Below are 22,014 nucleotides of genomic sequence, written 5' to 3'. Positions count from 1 at the left end.
GTAGTTTAGTTGGAATAGGGTCCAGTATGCAGCTTGAAGGTTTGGAGGCCATGATTATTTTCATCATTGTGTCAAGAGATATAGTACTAAAACACTTTAGTATCTCCCTTGAGCCAAGGTCCTGGCAGAGTTGTGCAGACTCTGGACAATGAAGCCCTGGAGGAATACCCAGATTTAAAGAGGAGTCCGTAATTTGCTTTCTAATGATCATGATCTTTTCCTCAAAAAAGTTCATAAATTTATTACTGCTGAAGTGAAAGCCATCCTCCATTTGCGAATGCTGCTTTTTAGTTAGCTTTGCGACAGTGTCAAAAAGAAATTTCGGATTGTTCTTATTTTCCTCAATTAAGTTGGAAAAATAGGATGATCGTGCAGCAGTGAGGGCTCTTCGATACTGCACGGTACTGTCTTTCCAAGCTAGTCGGAAGACTTCCAGTTTAGTGTGGCGCCATTTCCGTTCCAATTTTCTGGAAGCTTGCTTCAGAGCTCGTGTATTTTCTGTATACCAGGGAGCTAGTTTCTTATGACAGATCCAGGACCTATATAATAGGCAGTGTCAGAGGAAAGGTCCAAAAATGGTCAGACACTCCAGTCACCCAATTCATAGACTGTTTTCTCTGCTACTGCACGGCAAGCGGTACCAGAGCGCCATGTCTAGGACCAAAAGGCTCCTTAACAGCGTCTACCCCCAAGCCATAAGACTGCTGAACAATTAATCAAATGGCTAGCTGACTATTTACAATGACCCCCCCCCCCCCCCCCCATTTGTTTTGTACACTGTTGCTACTCGCTGTTTACTATCTATGCATGGTCACTTCACCCTTACCTACATGTACAAATTACCTTCACTAACCTGTACCCCCGCACATAGACTCGGTACCGGTACCCCCTGTTATAGCCTCGTTGTTGTTATTTTATTGTGTTATTTTTTACTTTAGTTTATTTGGTAAATATTTTCAAAACTCTTCTTGAACTGCACTGTTGGTTAAGTAAGTAAGCATTTCACGGTAAGGCACATGTGACAACTAAAATTTGATTTGATTTTGATTTGACATAGGCTGAGCTCTTGTTGGCTGCTTTTCCTTCACTCTCCGGTCTGACTCATCCCAAACCATATCAATTTGGTTGAGGTCGGGGGATTGTGGAGGCCAGGTCATCTGATGCAGCACTCCATCCCTCTCCTTCTTGGTCAAATAGCCCTTACACAGCCTGGAGGTGTGTTGGCTCATTGCCCTGTTGAAAAACAAATGATAGTCCCACTAAGCCCAAACCAGATGGGATGGTGTATCGCTGCAGAATGCTGGTTAAGTGTGCCTTGAATTATAAATATATCCCAGACAGTGTCACCAGCAAAGCACCCCCACACCATAACACCTCCTCCTCCATGCTTTACGGTGGGAAATACACATGCGGAGATCATCTGTTCACCCACAGCTCACGTGTCTCACAAAGACACGGTGGTTGGAACAAAAAATCTCAATTTGGACTCCAGACCAAAGGACAAATTTCCATCGGTCTAATGTCCATTGTTCGTGTTTCTTGGCCAAAGCAAGTCTCTTCTTTTTATTGGTGTCCTTTTGTAGTGGTTTCTTTGCAGCAATATGACCATGAAGGCCAGATTCACGCAGTCTCCTCTGAACAGTTGATGTTAAGATGTGTCTGTTAATTGAAGTCTGTGAAGCATTTATTTGGGCTGCAATTTCTGAGGCTGGTAACTCTAATGAATTTATCCTCTGCAGCAGAGGTAACTCTGGGTCTTCCATTCCTGTGGCGGTCCTCATGAGAGCCAGTTTCATCATAGCGCTTGATGGTTTTTAGTAAAATAACTAAAAACCCTTGAATGAATAGGTATTCTGAAACTTTTGACCGGTAATGTATATTTATTAAAATATGAATATCATACGGTGGACACCTAATTCAATAGGCCTTTTAAAATTTCACAAATGTCCTATTAATTATAATCTTCCCTGTCATTGTGTCCAGTGAAATGGCTTAATTTTTTATGAACATTTTTGAATTTTCACATGAAAATCTGTCGCCAATTGGATCGAAACCTAGCTATAGACACCCTTAAGACTGGCAAGTGCGATAGTCCAGTGTCACTTTGATTATGCCTGCACATCATGGTTCACCAGCAGCCCTAAACATCTAAAGAATAAACTACCAGCCAAACAAGCTTGTAAGAATTGAACTCTCTCTTCATAGTCATCTGGAGGTTGAGAATTGTTTTTCTTCTCTCTCTGTAATGTATCTGTATCTATGTATTTATGTAAAAAAAAAAATAGGGGCAACAATGGAAATAAGTCCTCGACTTTATTGTGCAACCCGGTCACTTAAATAAATATTTGTGTGTATATATGTTATTTTTTAACTGACAGATAAATCAATCAATCTATCCAAACTGTGCAGCGGCCAATTGATGAATGGAAAGAGATATTTGTCACAAAAAAGTTTAATGACGTTCAGAGATTGCCTTCGTTACTGGGTAAGCCTACAAGGTAGGGAGGGATGTATTTTCTATTTATTGTGGTGTTGAAAACGCAAACCATGATATTGAAGTGCCCAAAGTCGGTATGCTTTTTTTATTGGTTTTGACACAGAAACCTCTTGGTGGAAAATGTGTTGCATATATTTTATAGGGGGCACCTTGAGTTTGACCAGCTCCTCCCCCCTAGTAAATGTCAATCTGCCCTAATCAAAGTGTACAGTATAAGTGCAGTTAGCATTATATTCCCTAAGGAATCAAGTAAAAATTGTTTTTAATTCAAAGTACACTTATATAAATCCTATTACTAGTGTATGTCAACACTAATATTTGTTCATTCTTACAAGCTCAGTCAGCATTGCAAACTCAACCAATCTGCATTAGCATAGTTAGCATTCCACACTTAACCAACATAATCCAATTTGTTGCTCTTGTGTGTGTGTATGGTGTCCTCTCAGGATGGGGACCGGAGGATGAAGATGCAGAACATGGTGAAGTTCCCTGTGATCGGGATGGACATGGCGCCCCATATGGTCAAGCGGAGCCAGAGCAGCTGGAGCCTGCCCTCGCACTGGTCGCCATGGAGACGACCTTACGGGATGGGCCGCGACCCAGAGGACTACCTGTATGACCTGTATGCTGTGTGTAACCACCACGGGACAATGGCGGGAGGTCATTACACAGGTTAGCTAACAACACACACATATGCACACACACTCTAATATGTTCCGGCAGCAATAGGGATAGCTGTTGACAGGGTTGCTGACTCAAATCCCAATGGGGTTACAAGCAGCATACCACCCTTCATCCCACTACTGGCTTGCCTCTGATATTAAGCAGGGTTGGTCCTGGTTGGTCCCTGGATGGGAGACCAGATGCTGCTGGCAGTGGTGTTGGAGGGTCAGTTGGAGGCACTCTTCTCCCCCCCAAAATGATGATATCCCAATTCCACAGGGCAGTGATTGGGGACATTTCCCTGTGTATGGTGCTGTCTTTCGGATGGGATGTTAAATGGGTGTCCTGACTCTCAGTGGTCGCTAAAGATCCCATGGCACTTATTGTCAACGTAGTGTTAACCCTGGTTACCAATCATGGCCACCTAATCATCCCCAGCTTCCAATTGGCTCATCCATATCCCTGCTCTTTTTAGAAACTCAAATAGTTCAAATCCACTGAATTATCTAGGTAACATGACCAATGACTCTTTATCCCATCCTTATTCTGCAGCTCACTGTAAAAATTCCATCGATGGAATGTGGTACTGCTTTGACGACAGTGATGTCCAAGCCATATCTGACGATGAAGTCTGCAAGCAGAACGCCTACATACTGTTTTATCAAAGACGGGCCACCATCCCATCATGGTCTGCTAACAGCTCTGTTGCAGGTAAGAATATGCATTTGTTAAAAAAAACAATTTCATTCACAATTCTATTGATTGCAAAGTTTTACAAACAACAAGATGCAACATTGTCATAGATGGATACTACATGGCTCCAGACAAACTTTTTCCATGGTGGCACCAGCCCATGATATGGTCGCACCCTCCCAAAAATACGGCGCCACGCAATAGAAAACATTTGTAAGCATCCTCGATTCAGTCTTATGTAGCAAACTTTGTAATTGTGTTTTTAACATTGGATAAAAGTAAAGACTTAGAGCTAGAAAATGGTATATCATACACTGCAGTTGAGGAACAATGGGAAAGTAAATTCTGCTTTGAAAGTTGATAAACTTGTAACCCCACATTTGAGAAAATGGCCCTTGAATGTTTTGGTACACCTACTGGAGAGCTTTTCTTTCTCTACAACCATTCAGGATCATTCACACCCTCTTAAAGCCTTAGCCCCTCCCATCTCTTTAAGGATTCACATGTGAGCCCATATGGTAAACACACGGTATATGAAATAAAATGTATGTTTATTTGTCACATGCGCAGTTTATACAGAAGGTGTTTAACGGTACACTGAAATGGTTACTTGCATAGTAGCAATATCAAAAACAGAAAGTGTCCAAATAATAATATTGTTTAAATATTTTATAATTATTAGATGATGCTTACCAGACACACTTGTCTAAATTGATGGGGCATGTGAAAGAAATGCTATAACCACCCCCCTAGCCACATCTATCTAAGTGGATGTGTCTCTATTGTCGAGACATGTACACATGTTCATGTAATAAACCGGCCAAAGTGCAGTCTTTTGTTTAGACATTTAGCTAGCTAGCTAAACAATGAACCGGCATAATCCCAACTCATACTACTACCAATACAAACATTGTCATAGCTGTAATATGAATCTGCAGGAAGCTAAAGCTAACAAACTAGGTTCAATGTTAGCTAGCTAACATTAGGCAATAACGCAGTGCAAATGGATTTCTGATTCGAATAATATTGCTACACAGATCATACACGTAACGTTAGCTAGCGAGCCAGCAAGCTAACGTTCACTAGCTAACTAACAGTATGCTTTAGCTTGCAATAAAAATAACTTTCTGACAAAATTAGAGACTTATATCTGAAAATATAGCTAGACTCTTACCCGTATACTTGGATGAATGCTTCACGGCAGACTGGAACCATTTCACTCCATTTTGTTTGTAGCTACATCTTGTTTGGACAGTGTTGTGTCAAGTCACTCTGGTTCACACTGACCGTGGCATGTGCAGAAAGTGGCTCATCACTTTTTCCAACTGATCTGTTGATAGCACCTGCTAAATTCAGGGCATCAATGTTATTGAGAAAAGTACCAAAACTTTCGTAGTTCTCGATGGCTAACGTTATATCTTTCAAAAACAGCACTGTAGAATGGACTATCAACACATACTGAACAGCTCACGTTATAGACAGAAGCATGCTACATGGCAGACCAATCCGAACTCATCTCCCGGCATGTCCAGCCCATTCATTATCTCAGCCAATCAAATCAAACCAAATCAAATGTAATTATATAGCCCTTCTTACATCATCTGATATCTCAAAGTGCTGTACAGAAACCCAGCCTAAAACCCCAAACAGCAAGCAATGCAGGTGTAGAAGCACGGTGGCTAGGAAAAACTCCCTAGAAAGGCCAAAACCTAGGAAGAAACCTAGAGATGAACCAGGCTATGAGGGGTGGCCAGTCCTCTTCTGGCTGTGCCGGGTGGAGATTATAACAGCACATGGCCTAGATGTTCAAATGTTCATAAATGACCAGCATGGTCAAATAATAATATTCATAGTAGTTGTCGAGGGTGCAACAAGTCAGTAACACAAGAGTAAGTGTCAGTTGGCTTTTTCATAGCTGATCTTTGAGAGTATCTCTACCGCTCCTGCTGTCTCTAGAGAGTTGAAAACAGCAGGTCCGGGACAGGTAGCACGTCCGGTGAATAGGTCAGGGTTCCAGCAGGTCTGGGACAGCAGGTCTGGGACAGGTAGCACGTCCGGTGAACAGGTCAGGGTTCTATAGCTGCGGGCAGAACCGTTGGAACTGGAGCAGCAGCATGGCCAGGTGAACTGGGGACAGCAAGGAGTCATCAAGCCAGGTAGTCCTGAGGTATGGTCCTAGGGTTCAGGTCCTCCGAGAGAGAGAAAGAAAGAAAGAAAGAAAGAAAGAGAGAATTAGAGAGAGCATATTTAAATTCACACAGGACACCGGAAAAGACAAGAGAAATACTCCAGATGTGACAGACTGACCCTAGCCCCCCGACACATAAACTACTGCAGCAAAAATACTGGAGGCTGAGACAGGAGGGGTCAGGAGACACTGTGGCCCCATCCGATGAAACCCCCGGACAGGGCCAAACAGGTAAGATATAACCCCACCCACTTTGCCAAAGCACAGCCTCCACACCACTGGCGGAATATCTCCAACCACCAACATACCATCCCAGGACAAGGCCGAGTATAGCCCACAAAGATCTCCGCCACGGCACAGCCCAAGGGGGGGCGCCAACCCAGACAGGAAGACCACGTCAGTGACTCAACCCACTCAAGTGACGCACCCCTCCCAGGGACGGCATGGAAGAACACCAGCAAGCCAGTGACTCAGCCCCCGTAATAGGGGTAGAGGCAGAGAATCCCAGTGGAAAGAGGGGAAACCGGCCAGGCAGAGACAGCAAGGGCGGTTTGTTGCTCCAGCCTTTCCGTTCACCTTCACACCTCTGGGCCAGACTACACTTAATCATAGGACCTACTGAAGAGATATGTCTTCAGTAAAGACTTAAAGGTTGAGACTGAGTCTGCGTCTCTCACATGGGTAGGCAGACTTTTCCATAAAAATGGAGCTCTATAGGAGAAAGCCCTGCCTCCAGCTGTTTGCTTATAAATTCTAGGAACAATTAGGAGGCCCGCGTCTTGTGACCATAGCGTACGTGTAGGTATGTACGGCAGGACCAAATCGGAAAGATGGGTAGGAGCAAGACCATGTAATGCAATGTAATCAGCCCTTGCCTTAACAGGAAGCCAGTGTAGGGAAGCTAGCACTGGAGTAATATGATACAAATTTTGGGTTCTAGTCAGGATTCTAGCAGCCGTATTTAGCACTAACTGAAGTTTATTTAGTGCTTTATCCGGGTAGCCGGAATGTAGAGCATTGCAGTAGTCCAACCTAGAAGTAACAAAGGCATGGATACATTTTTCTGCGTCATTTTTGGACAGAGAGTTTCTGATTTTTGCAATGTTACGTAGATGGAAAAAAGCTGTCCTTTAAACAGTCTTGATATGTTCTTCAAAAGAGAGATCAGGGTCCAGAGTAACGCCGAGGTCCTTCACAGTTTTATTTGAGACGACTGTACAACCATCCAGATTAATTGTCAGATTCAACAGAAGATCTCTTTGTTTCTTGGGACCTAGAACAAGCATCTCTGTTTTGTCCGAGCTTAAGAGTAGAAAGTTTGCAGCCATCCACTTCCTTATGTCTGAGACACAGGCTTCTAGTGAGGGCAATTTTGGGGCTTCACAATGTTTCATTGAAATGTACAGCTGTGTGTCATCCGCATAGCAGTGAAATTTAACATTATGTTTTCGAATGACATCCCCAAGAGGTAAAATATATAGTGAAAACAATAGTGGTCCTAAAACGGAACCTTGAGGAACACCGACATTTACAGTTGATTTGTCAGAGGACAAACCATTCAGAGAGACAAATTGATATCTTTCCGACAGATAAGACCTAAACCAGGCCAGAACTTGTCCATGTAGACCAATTTGGGTTTCCAATCTCTCCAAAAGAATGTGGTGATCGATGGTATCAAAAGCAGCACTAAGATCTAGGAGCACGAGGACAGACACAGAGCCTCGGTCTGACATCATTAAAAGGTCATTTACCACCTTCACAAGTGCAGTCTCAGTGCTATGATGGGGTCTAAAACCAGACTGAAGCATTTCGTATACATTGTTTGTCTTCAGGAAGACAGTGAGTTGCTGCGCAACAACTTTTTCTAACATTTTTGAGAGGAATGGAAGATTCGATATAGGCCGATTAGTTTTTTTTATAATTTCTTGGCTTTTTCAAGAGAGGCTTTATTACTGCCACTTTTAGGGAGTTTGGTACACATCCGGTGGATAGAGAGCCGTTTATTATGTTTAACATAGGAGGGCCAAGCACAGAAAGCAGCTCTTTCAGTAGTTTAGTTGGAATAGGGTCCAGTATGCAGCTTGAAGGTTTAGAGGCCATGATTATTTCCAATCATGGCTAGTGGGAAGGTTCCTTACTTTTTCCGTGGCTAAACCAACTAGGCTCATAATTTAACAGTTTTATTCATATTTATGGATGGAATATACGTTTGTTATTAAGGCACATGAAAGTTCACGTGTTCCCAAAAGCGTTTCTGCCAAAAAACACATTTTGATAAAAAATACATGTTTACGTTCAAATGCCTCTCCTGTGAAGTAGGTATGTGTGACATGCACCTAGTTTCCTGAAACGATTCACATATGGTAATTCACAGTGCTTTATTAAGAAGTGTAATACACTACTGAAAAACTCGCAACGCCAAGTCAAAGTGTCGTATAATGAGACTAAATGGTCGCAGTCTGGAGCCCTGTAGTAGAATATCTGTCTCATTTGTTTTTTTATCTCACATCCAATCTCCCTGTAGAATTCATGTCCTCCCTGACTGAGACACATGAGTTAAGCATAGACACATACAGTACATAGAGGTAACTGCCAAAATAATGAGGGATAAAAAGTATATTGAAAGGTGTGGGTGTGGTTCCTGAGATAATTACCCGTCCTGCTGTGTTCCGGTCAAATTGGATTGATTTACTAGTTTTCTCTCTGAAAATGTACTTCATTTAATCTGATTGTCATAAGGTTCCATGACTTTGTCCACACAGGGCATCTGAACACACAAAATACATGTTGATGATTTTCATTACATTTTGGGTGTTTTATTTAACTTTTGTACACCTGTGGTGTTCCCGGTCAAAAATGACCAATCATTAGAAATTAATGGGTGAGACTACAATTAATGTATAAAATTTAGTTCAGGCACATGCCCAATCATCAGATGGGTACACTTCCTCTCCCAGACCCCCACATGCATGTGTGTTTGAGCACATACACACACACACACACACCTCACTCCCCTTCTTGGCTTCCATGGCAACCCCCACGGGAACCTTTCCCTAATAGAATCACCCTCTTAAGGTGAATCTTTCCCCCACTGGAACCACACCTGTTGGCATCCTCACAAACAATCGCAACATTGTTTCAATAGTATATAGAACTTTTCTTGCAGCTCTGGTGTATAAAGCTTTTTTGAGGCCTTTCTCACAATTCATTCTGTGACAGCACAATGACCAAACGATACACTGTATGTGAGGCTCTTGATCATATCTTTCATCATGACACTGGTGAGGAAGAGAGAGTCCTTGTTAAACCTTGACACAAAGTAGTCTGTGATAAATAGCACAATATGTTTTATCTGAGTATTTGTTATAGTCAAATAATCCATTCATTATGCTTTTTTTTAATCTAAAAAACGAGTTGTATGAGCACAGGTCAATGAGGCCTACAGGCCATAAATAGTAAATAGAAGTTCAAAACTTGTAATGTTCACAAGAACTTAAGTTGATAAAAAGATCTAACACAACATTAGGTGTTAATATATGTATTTATAATCAGCTATAATGGGGTGGTCACTTTGGACCGGGGACACAGTTAATTAACATGAGACAAACACAACAGGAGGGTTAAACAATTAATACATCCCAACATGCTTAGGGTCATGTATAAAAATGCCCAGTTGCCCATTATTTTGGCTACCATGGCTAGAAGAAGAGATCTCAGTGACTTTGTAAGAGAGGACTCAAAGGAGCATAAGGGTTTTAAAATGTGTGTATGTCTCCAGGTCTCAACCCAATTGTACACTCATGGGAGATTCTGGAGTGGTGCCTGAGACAGCGTTTTCCACCACCATCAACAAAACACCAAATCTTCTCATGGAAGAATGGTATCGCATCCCTCCAATAAGGTTCCAGACACTTGTAGAATCTATGCCAAGGTGCATTGAAGTTGTTCTGGCGGCTCGTGGTGGCCCAACGCCTATTAAGAAACTTTGTTGGTGTTTCCTTTATTTTGTCAGTTACCTATATGTGTACACATGATTTATATAGTGTATATTAGGACTGCATGATATGGGCAAAAAATATAATAGTATATTTTTTTAACAAATATTGCTATTGTGATCTGACTTGCGATGAAGGTCCAAAGGTCAAAAGACTGAAAGCATAGAAATAGAATGAGTTATATTAAGAAAGAAAAGTGGAAATCAGCATTGTCCTTGTTTGGAAGAATCTGTTAGCTGCATTTGACCTAACAGAACAGCATGCAAGCTTTATAGCGAATCTAACCTAACAGAACAGCATGCAAGCTTTATAGCGAATCTAACCTAACAGAACAGCATGCAAGCTTTATAGCGAATTTAACACCGACGAGGAGGAATTGCCATGCTTGAGTGGCAGGGGGTAGGGCTTTGTGCATGGGAAGTAGCAGCGAGAGGAGAGAGTAAGACATGACAAACGGAGTAAATTATAAAAACGGACGTTACATGCGGCTGATTGGCATTTCAAAATATTGGATACGATACGGATCTCTTGCGATATGGATATTGTGCATGTCAATATTGCAATTTCGATGTGAATTCGATTAACTGTGCAGCCCTAGTGTGTATATATATACTGATAAACATATATGCCCTTTGTTGGCTCCTCCCAGGTTCGACCAGCTCGTCTCTGTGTGAACACTGGATCAGCAGGCTGATGGGGAGTCATCCTCCCAGCCAGGCCTCTTCCGGCTCATCCAGACGCACCTCGCTGGCCTCCCTCTCCGAGTCGACCGAGTACACTGGAGAACGCAGCGAAGACGACGGTGAGAGACAGCCACTCATCCATATTTGTCAAGATGTTACATTTCTGCGATATCAAGTATGTTTGCACAAACACAGTAAAATTTATACAAAACAGTCCATTAAGAAAGTTTTCAGACCTGTTGACTTTTTCCTCATTTTGTTACATTACAGCCTTATTCTAAAAATCCTCACCAATCTACACACAATGCCCCATAATGACAGAGCAAAAACAGGTTTTTAGAAATGTTTGAAAATATATATATATATATATGCAAACATTTCAAACATTGCAAACATTTCTAAAATCCTGTTTTGCTCTGTCATTATGGGGTATTGTGTGTAGATTGGCGAGGATTTTTAGAATAAGGCTGTAATGTAAGAAAATGGAAATATCACATTTACAAAAGTATTCAGACAGTCAGGACTTTGGTGAAGCACCTTTGGCAGTGATTACAGCCTCGAGTCTTCTTGGGTTTGACACTATAAGCTTGGCACACCTGTATTTGGGGAGTTTCTCCCATTCTTCTCTACAGATCCTCTCAAGCTCTGTCAGTTTGGATGGAGTGTCACTGAACAGCCATTTTCAGGTCTCTCCAGAGATGTTCGATGAGGTTCAAGTCCGGGATATGGCTGGGCCACTCAAGGACATTGAGACTTGCCCCAAAGCCACTCCTGCGTTGTCTTGGCTGTGTGCTTAGGGTTGTTGTCCTTTTGGAAGGTGAACCGTTGACCCAGTCTGAGGTCCTGAGCACTCGGGAGCAGGTTTTCATCAAGGATCTCTCAGTACTTTGCTCCATTCATCTTTCCCTCGATCCTGACGAGTCTCCCAGTCTCTTCCGCTGAAAAACATCCCCACAGCATGATGCTGCCACCACCATGCTTCACCGTAGGGATGGTGCCAGGTTTCCTCCAGACGTGAGGCTTGGCATTCAGGCAAAAGCGTTCAATCTTGGTTTCATCAGACCAGAGAATCTTGTTTCTCATGGTCTGAGAGTCTTTGGGTGCCTTTTGCAAACTTCAAGCGGACCTTTTACTGACAAGTAGCTTCTGTCTGGCCACTCTACCATAAAGGCCTGATTGGTGGAGTGCTGCAGAGATGGTTGTCCTGGAAGATTCTCCCATCTCGACAGAGGAACTTTGGAGCTCTATCAGAGTGACCACTTGGTTCTTGGTCACCTCCCTGACCAAGGCTCTTCTTCCCCAATTGCTCAGTTTGGCCAGGCGGCCAGCTCTAGGAAGAGTCTTGGTGGTTCCAAACTTCTTCCATTTAAGAATGATGCAGGCAACTGTGTTCTTGGGGACCTTCATGCTGCAGACATTTTTTGGTACCCTTCCCCAGATCTGTGCCTCGACACAATCCTATCTCGGCGCTCTACGGACAATTCCTTCGACCTCATGGCTTGGTTTTTGCTCTTACATGCACTGTCAACTGTGGGATCTTATACAGACAGGTGCGTGCCTTTTCAGTCATGTTCAATAAATTAAATTGGACTCCAATCAAGTTGGATGATCAATGAAACAGGATGCACCTGAGCTCAAATTAGATTTTCATTGCAAAGGGTCTGAATACTTACGTAAATAAGGTATTAATTATTTTATTTATTTATAAATTTGCTAAAAAATCTCCAAACCTGTTTTGCTTGGTCATTATGGAGTACTGCGTGCTGATTGATGAATAAAACAATTAATTTAATCAATTTTAGAACAAGGCTGTAACAAAAGAAAATGTGGAAAAAGTCAAGGGGTCTGAATACTTTCCAAATGCACTGTATATCAACATGATGATGGTGTAGGCCCTATTTATACAGTAACTTACTTTCAGTCATTTTTGAATAGCAGAAAAAAAATGTATAATTCTTTAATATAATTCTTTAATATCAGCCTTTACTAGCTTAAAACCTGCTGATAAAGGAGGTGATGAACATGCAGGTTCTGAGTCCACTCAGTCTAGTACCAGCGCTTTAGTTTTATCTCTCTTTCCTCTTCTGTTCGAGGAGGCTTCACCACCCGCCCGGCGATGCGGAGCATCCAGAGACAGACCTTCTCTTTGCGCTCCAACATGGCCAGCCCTCTGGCCATCAGTGAGAACAGCTCCAAGCCCTCCTGGTCCCTCTCAGCCAAGCTCCATCTGCGTTCCAACTTGCCCTCGCACTTCTCCCTGGATTCTCACTCCTCCTCGCCCACCCTGGAGAGGATAGGCGAGGCAGCTGATGACAAGGTCTCCACCTCCTGCTTCAGCGGCTCTACGAAACCCGAGGTAAAGTTCGGAGGTAAGACACCCCTAGTGGTGGTGGAGGGTAATGCAGGGGCTAAAAGGCTCCTGGAGCAGGTGCTCTCCAAGCCTGTTCCCCAGGCTAAGCCGAGGAGCTCCAGCCTGGCAGGGGGTAACAACAACAGGTCCACGATCGTGGAGCCAGGCAACCCGGGTCAAGGAGCGGTCACTAAGGAGCCCAAACAACGAGTAGTGGGGGGAGGGGAGGGCACTGGGGCCAGGAGAAGCTCTGCCAAAACTGTTGAGACCGAGAAGAGCCCGAAGAACCGTCCACCCCCTCACCTACCCCATCCCACACCTCCTCTGCTACCCACGCATCGTCGCCTTCTCGAACCCAAGCCAAGAGCATGGCGGCCACAGCATCCGACCCCAAAGAAAAAAGCGAGGATGCAGTCACCAAAACCAGCAAGACCTCCTCCGCCAAAACAGCCACCCCCTCCAAAAAGGAGCCCTTGCAGACCCCAGAGACGTTGCACCCCGAAACCGCAAAACAAACGAAGGGCGGCTCCCCTGGGTCCCACAGTTGCTCGGCACACACGCTGAGGAAGACGTCGCCCAGAGGGACGGCGGAGAGGAGCTCTGCATCAGTGAGAACCAGAGCAGCCGAGAGGAGCGCCAGCCGGGAGACTTCACGGAATACCTCAGTGTCAGAGAGAGGGTTGAACAACGGCGGTTCCTCCTCCACAGCAAGTGGTGTGTCCCGGGGAGGGGAGCGAGGTGTCGCTGGCCGGGGCGAAAGCAGGGCGGGGCAAGGGCCGGAGTGCAGGGCTGGAGGGAGGAGCACCAGCAGTATCTCCTCCATGACCAGCCTGCGATCATCCAGTTTGGGCGTGGCACCAGCAGCAGAGCCCTCCAGGGGATCTCAAAGGAACAGCAAGACTGAGGAAAAGGGGGTCAACTTCTTCAAGAGTGCCCTGAGGCAGAAAGAGACACGCAAGTCCACGGACAGGGGGAAACCCACCACAACAGCCAAAGCAGGGACAGGTGAGGCTAAAGGCAGCCTGGAGGAGGGGCCTGGGAGGGGGACTGGAGAGGGGGCGGGCGATGGAGCAACCAAGAGGGCCCAGCAGGGGAACCCAAAGGCCCAGATGAACACGCCCACAGCCAAAGACAAGGAATCCTCCAAGACGTTGACCCCAGCCAAGCACTCCATACTGTCCTCCGCCAAGTCCAAGTCATCCGGATCGGAGATGGGCGTAGCAGAGAAATCCTCTGCCAATGGGAAAAAACCTCCGGAAAAGAAGTTGCTGCCATCCCGAAAGATCCCCATCAATTCGACACGAACCACCCAGAAACCCAAGTGAAATATCCTCGGGGACCCAAAAACGTTCTCTATAGTGCAGCTCTAAGGTGTCTCAAACATCGAACTAGATCTCCTCTTTAGGAGAGACTTTTGAAAAGCACCTCTAGCTTTTCATTGGCCCCAGATGATTGAAAGCTGCCATATCTGACAGTCTGTCACTGTCCACTTTATTATATAGTTATTTAGAAATGGATTGAAAAGCACTTTGTATGGATTTCTTGTTAATTATTTTTTTGAAAAATTATATTAATCAAATGGATTATTATATAGTATTATATAAATGTATGAACTGCACATGTAATTACATTTTTACCTGGTTCTGCAGCATACTTTAAGGAAGTTCGCCTTGGGCAGACGTTGAAATTAACTTGTGTAGCTAGATGCAAGTACGTTTGTTAAGCAGTGAAATGATGACAAACCCTGTGAATCACACAATAGATCGAACATGGATTACTACTCAGTAACCAGAGCTAGTTAACGGGCAGTGTTTACATCTCTGGCTTCTTTGTACTTTTCAGAACTACCGTATAGGGGTCCACTTTCAAATAGTTCAAAACATTCCACACCAGGCAGAGTATTTTAATACATGGAACCATGAAACAAACAGCAGTACCTGTCATAATCCCTAATTAGATACAGTTTAGTTAATTAGAGCTATCAATGCATGTAGATTTATAATCCCAAATTAACTGGTATTAGTTGTCCAGGACTGATCATCTCAATAGAGCAGCTCCATTTACAGATTTACATCATTAATAATTCCAGTTTAACAACTCTTGGTTGTCATGGTATTTAAACTTCTACTATGATAAAATAATCCCGATTTAACAATAGTGATTCTGTAACAACATTTTGCAAGTATACACTACCGGTCAAACGTTTTACTACACCTACTCATTCAAACGTTTTTCTTTGTTTTTACTATTTTATACATTGTAGAATAATAGTGAAGACATCAAAACTATGAAATAACAATAACAGATATGGAATCATATAGTAACCAAAAAAGTGTTAAACAAATCAAAATATATTTTCTATTTGAGATTCTTCAAATAGCCACCCTTTGCCTTGATGACAGCTTTGCACACTCTTGGCATTATCTCAACCTGCTTCACCTGGAATGTTTTTCCAACAGTCTTGAAGGAGTTTCCATATATGCTGAGCACTCATCCCAAACCATCTCAATTGGGTTGAGTTCGGGTGATTGTGGAGGCCAGGTCATCTGATGCATTACTCTCCTTGGTAAACTATCCCTTACACAGCCCGGAGGTGTGTTGGGTCATTGTCCTGTTGATAAACAAATGATAGTCCCACTAAGCCCAAACCAGATGGGATGGCGTATTGCTGCAGAATGCTGTGTACCTTGAATTCAAAATAAATCCCAGACAGTGTCACCAGCAAAGCACCCCCACACCATAACACCTCATCCTCAATGCTTTACGGTGGGAGATACACATGCGGAGATCATCCGTTCACCAACACTGCGTCTCACAAAGACACGGTGGTTGGAACCAAAAATCTCCAATTTGGACAAATTTCCACCGGTCTAAGGTCCATTGCTCGTGTTTCTTGGCCTAAGCAAGTCTCTTCTTATTATTGGTGTCCTTTAGTAGTTTCTTTGCAGCAATTCTACCATGAAGGCCTGATTCACAGTCTCCTCTGAACAGTTGCTGTTGAGATGTGTCTGTTACTTCAACTCTGTGGAGCATATATTTGGGCTGGAATTTTTGAGGCTGGTAACTCTAATGAATTTATCCTCTGCAGCAGAGTTAACTCTGGGTATTCCATTCCCGTGGCAGTCCTCATGAGAGCCAGTTTCATCATAGCGCTTGATGGTTTTTGCGACTGCAAGTTATTGACATTTTCCGTATTGACTGACCTTCATGTCTTAAAGTAATGATGGACTGTCATTTCTCTTTTGCTTTTTTGAGCTGTTCTTGCCGTAATATGGACTTTGTCTTTTACCAAATAGGGCTATCTTCTGTATCCCCCCCTCCTTGTCACAACACAACTGATTTGCTCAAATGCATTAAGAAGGAAAGAAATTCCAGAAATGTACTTTTAAGAAGGCACACCTGTTAATTGAAATGCATTCCAGGTGACTACCTCATGAAGCTGGTTGACAGAATGCCAAGAGTGTGCAAAGATGTCATCAAGGCAAAGGGTGGCTATTTGAAGAATTTCAAATAATAAATACATTTTGATTTGATTAACACTTTTTTGGTTACTACATGATTCCATATGTGATTCCATAGTGCAAAAAACTCAAATATTTCAAAGCACTCTCACTAGACCATTTAAAATCCCTTTATATATAGGCTACTTTTGGCTAATGGTCAGGATAAAAAGACACACCTATGCAATGCTGCTAAACCAGCCTTGGTGATGGGAGGGTAGGCTAGCTTGGTTTTATTACAATTTTTTTTTTAAATGAACAAATTAAACTAAATGCGAGATTCACTGGCACTAAAGGCAGATCTCTCCTTCCAAGTTCACTGTGTGGCATGGCTGGATAGGCTGTGCTTCCTCTCTCAAAATGCATCCCATTATCAACTGCGTTACCGTTAAGACCTGCTTTTTGTGGGTCTTAAAACTTCCCCTTAGCGCTGCATGAAATTGTCACTTTTCCACCTCCTCGCAAGCGAGCTGATGTTAGACAGGTAAACCTTGCGTTAGGGTTGGAAAATGCCAGTGCGCCAGTTTTTACATGAGGAAATTGCAAACTAACGTGCGTTTGACACTTGTCTAGCGCCAGCCGAAAATAGAGCCTTATATGCATCCAGGACTAGAGGTGTGTGTATACCTGCCAAAAAGCATTAAAGGGACCCATTAGAATTATACAAGAAATTAAGTGACATCGCCCAGTGATTTTGGAAGGTTGGGACTGTGTGATTCTCCGCTCTCCCTCTGGTTGTACTGATTTTGGAAGAGTAGTGACATCATAGCGTGACGACATAGCCCCCCAGAGTGTCCAACAACCCCTCTCACCTCATCTCCGGCCACTGCCACTGTGGGTGGTCAAGGCCTTACGGGGGACCACATTCAGACTGCCAAACGTCAATAAACATTCCTATAGACGAACACAGGGTCTATGTAAAAAGCTACACATCAAAGACATTAAAAAGGTAATACATGGGGGACGTCTTTATATGAGCACCATAAATGGTGTGTTTGGATCTGCCCTATCCACTTCTGTTTTTTTCTGTGACATCACAGCTTGTGCCTGTGCACATTTTGGCTTATGCTCCACCAAGCAGATTTCCTCGTCGAATCCACTGATGTAGATTCAGAAAATTGATCACCATGATGAAATGTATAGCAGTAGTCTTTGCATGAAATTGCTTATGCATGCACTAAATTATACAAGCAACTCTTGCTAATGTCCACACTGAGTAAGTAATACTGCTACTTTTAGATGTGTATATATTTTTAACTGTATATTTTCCCAGCATCAGAGAGCATGATTAAGCTTCATTTAATGCTTTGTTTGCACATTTTCTTCAGAGCATAAGAATAGTTTTTTTTAATGAATGTTAGTTATTGCTCATTCACCTTAAAGTAAATCAACTTACTTGCAAATTAATGATTTCTGTATTGCATTCATTTGTCTCATGTTTGATTCCAAACTATTTTTAAGGGACACGCTACCACATAGACCTCTTCAGCCAAACATCTAATAACTACATCTAAGAAATCAATTGGTATTATTGTGAAATATCACTTTGTCATAGTTTGAAGAGTAGGTACAGGAGTAGGTACAGATGGTTTTAGTGACCGTATCCCCAACTAGTTTATTTGATTAATTCATTGAAAAATACTATTTCTTATTGGTCTAAAGACAATATACAATATTTTTTTCAGTGGAATACTTTATTAACCTGTTATCTAAATACTGGGTCTAGCTATAATCTCCCAGATGTTTTTGTGACATGATACAGTAAAGGGTGATCTTTTTAGGGATGATACAGGAATGACCTTTATCGATCCTTATGTTTCAATCAGCAGCACCTCTGCAACCACACTGCCTTCTGTTGCCTTGTTCAAAATCTCCCTTTCCAAGGAATAACCGTTAAAATATATGATATATGTGATAGATTATATTAAATTGAATCTCTGATGATTTCAACTATTGTAAGATGTATCTCTTTCACATGACAGTATGTTACAAATAGAATACCCACTTCAACTTGAAAGCACATTAGTGAAAACCCAATGAGTCATAACACACATTTTAACATTATGGAGGGGGTTCATAGTTGTTGTATTGAGCATAACTTCAAAGAGACCTGAGACACTCAGAGCAAAGGCATTATTTATATAGTCCAAGATATTGGTCCCCATGTAAAATATATATATTGATCACATGGCTAGTCCGTTAATATGGCTCTATAACATTGAATATTCATGGGTACACGATGAATTGTATATGTCAATACACTAATAATAATACAGTGCATTTGGAAAGTATTCAGACCCCTTGATTTTTTCCCACATTTTGTTACGTTACAGCCTGATTTTAAAATTGATTCGTTTTTTTCCCTCATCAATCTACACACAATACCCCATAATGACAAAGCAAAAACAGAAACAGAACAGAAAGATAACATTTACATAAGTATTCAGACCCTTTACTCAGTACTTTGTTAAAGCACATTTGGCAGTGATTACAGCCTAAAGTCTTCTTGGGTATGACGCTACAAGCTTGGCACACGTGTTTTTGGGGAGTTTCTCCCGTTCTCTTCAGATCGTCTCAAACACTTGTCAGGTTGGATTGGGAGCGTTGCTGCATAGTTATTTTCAGGTCTCTCCTGAGATGTTCAATCGGGTTCAAGACCGGGCTTTGGCTGGGCCACTCAAGGACATTCAGAGACTTTCCCCGAAGACACTCCTGCGTTGTCTTGGCTGTGTGCTGTTGGAAGGGGAACCATCACCCCAGTCTGAGGTCCTGAGCACTCTGGAGCAGGTTTTCATCAAGGATCTCTCTGTACTTTGCTCTGTTCATCTTCGTCACTGAAAAACATCCCACAGCATGATGCTGCCACGCCATGCTTCACCGTAGGGATGGTGCAAGGTTTCCTCCAGGCGTGGCGCTTGGCATTCAGGCCAAAGAGCTCAATCTTGGTTTCATCAGACCAGAGAATCTTGTTTCTCATGGTCTGAGACTCATCTAGGTGGCTTTGGCAAACTCCAAGTGGGCTGTCATGTGCCTTCTATGGAGGAGTGGATTCCGTTTGGCCACTCTACCATAAAGGCCTGATTGATGGAGTGCTGCAGAGATGGTTGTCCTTCTGGAAGGTTCTCCCATCTCCACAGAGGAACTCTGGAGCTCCGTCAGAGTGCCTTGACACAATCCCATCGGGTTCTTGGTCACCTCCCTAACAGAGGCTCTTCTCTCCCAATTGCTCAGTTTGGTCGGGCGGCAAGCTCTAGGAAGTGTCTTGGTGGTTCCAAACTTCTTCCATTTAAGAATGTTTTCTTGGGGACCTTCAATGCTGCAGACATTGATTGGTACCCTTCTCCAGATCTGTGCCTTGACACAATCCTGTCTCGGAGCTCTATGGAAAATTCCTTCAACCTCATGGCTTGGTTTTTACTCTGACATGCGCTGTCAATTGTGTGATCTGATATACAGTACCAGTCAAAAGTTTGGACACACCTACTCATTCAAGGGTTTTTATTTATTTTTACTATTTTCTACATTTTAGAATAGTGAAGACGTCAAAGCTATGAAATAACACGCATGTAATCATGAAGTGACAAAAAAAGTGTTACACAAATCAAAATATATTTTACATTTGAGACTCTTCAAAGTTGCCACGGTACTGTCGCCAAATCAATTATCAGTGCCCAACAGTAGCCAAGTTCTTCTAATGCTGAATCCATAATCTGTTGCCAATTGTCAGATCTAAGTGAACCCTAATAGCGATACCTAAGAGGAAGAGTTGTCAACTTTTTTCTTGATGTAACACCTGAACAACCACATGCACTCTTCTGAACATATGTTTAGTGTGTTTAAGGTCTACTGTAGGGCTTTGCTTTTCCTGGGTTATTGGCCCATCAATTCTAGACAGGCAATCTAATTGTATTGATCAATCTTCTGCAGGTGTCTCCTAGGGCCGACTTTAATCCTTGATACTGCTGCTGAGTTACGCCATTTTAAGACACTCTATGAACATAACTCCTGAAACGTTTTTATGGTGGGGAATAAAGAATGCTAGTGCTAGGAGTGGCTCTTGATTAGCACCTACGCACTTGTATGCGTTTCACACTCTGGTGAGAAAGGCATGAGATTGGAAGGAGGCTGCTTGGATGCTGGTGAATTTGTAGTTTGGGTGAAGGTTTATTTGGTCCTATGTATCCTGGAAGCCTTCTATCTTTCTGTTTCTCCTCAGGCCTCTTTCTCTAGTCTAGGTCATTGATCAAGCTTAAAATGTACATCTGCTGCCAACAGGATATTGTGCATACCAGTGTAACAGTATATAATACAGCACACACATACTATATATCAAATGTTACTCTTAATGAAGTGACAGAGATCAAATGTACTTTTGAGAAAATGAAAGTCTTATCAGAGTATTTTGTTTCCGTACTTCTGCAGTTCTGCGCTAGTATCAATCCTTATACCGCAGGGACGTGGGCCACGGCAGCTCACTTCAACTTGCTGAAAAAGCCTTGCATCAGGCAGAATAGGACGTTTTATAAGGTGGACATGGAAACTTTGGACTACAAATCATTTTCTGTAAATGCTTCCTTTTTCTTTAAGTCTTTCTTCATTGTTCTTTTCTTTATTCCTCTTCCTGAGTGCAGGCCTGCTCGAGTGGCTTTTTAGCTGACGCAATATGAATGACGGAAAACAACTTCAGCACCTGAAGAAGCTGCAGTAGTGCATCAGGATTAGGACCAAGGATAGCTCCTAACAATGTTCAGTGCATTCCCAGTTAGGTTCAGCACATGCAACGTCTCTTTATTCTTTCATCCATATAGGCCTTAGTGACAAGTCAACTGGCCTGGCATTGCCCATCTATTCTAATTTCTGACTAACCAGTGACTTGCGGAAGTTTGTTAAAGGCATATTATTAGGTTTGCTGATACATACTGTATCTGGAGCCGTCTTGGATTGTTACCATGTGCCAATTAATTTAGGTATTTCGAGTACCAGCCAGGGCAGTCTGGTTTGCCCACTTACTGTACACCAAGTTTTCATCTTTCTACATCTTGAGTACATCAATGTTGTCTACTGTGTCACTACCTTGTTTGAGCCCTATCATATGGATTACTCATAGCTCTGCTGCAACAGTACCCCCAGAGTCCACCACAAATGGTGGAGCATGTTAAAAACCGTTGCTAACTTATAACTACACAAGATGAGTAGCCACGCTTAACCTACATAATGCATAAGACCTCTGTTTTGATGTGCAGTGTCCAATGAATCCCAACCCACTCACTGAATTACATTTCCTTGTCAATAAGCAACTCCGTGTGATGTGAGAAGGCAGTGAAGTGTTTCTGTCCAAGATACAGCCAGCACGTGTGTATCCTACTCCCACTGACACTTCTAGTCTAAAGGCTGTTTGAGAAGTGATTGACAAAGCGGTTGATTATGCGTCTTTGACCCAGGTGG

At 42.8% G+C, this 22,014-nt stretch overlaps 1 pseudogene; it reads left to right on the top strand.

Moving 5' to 3' along the window:
• The window catches only part of LOC115200783 (ubiquitin carboxyl-terminal hydrolase 31-like), a 49,250-nt pseudogene extending 34,201 nt beyond the window's left edge, over positions 1–15,049 (top strand).
• The last annotated feature ends 6,965 nt before the right edge of the window (positions 15,050–22,014 follow it).

Source organism: Salmo trutta, chromosome 10, assembly GCF_901001165.1.
Source record: "Salmo trutta chromosome 10, fSalTru1.1, whole genome shotgun sequence".
Lineage (NCBI taxonomy): Eukaryota > Metazoa > Chordata > Actinopteri > Salmoniformes > Salmonidae > Salmo > Salmo trutta.
This window is presented reverse-complemented; position numbering and strand designations above follow the sequence as displayed.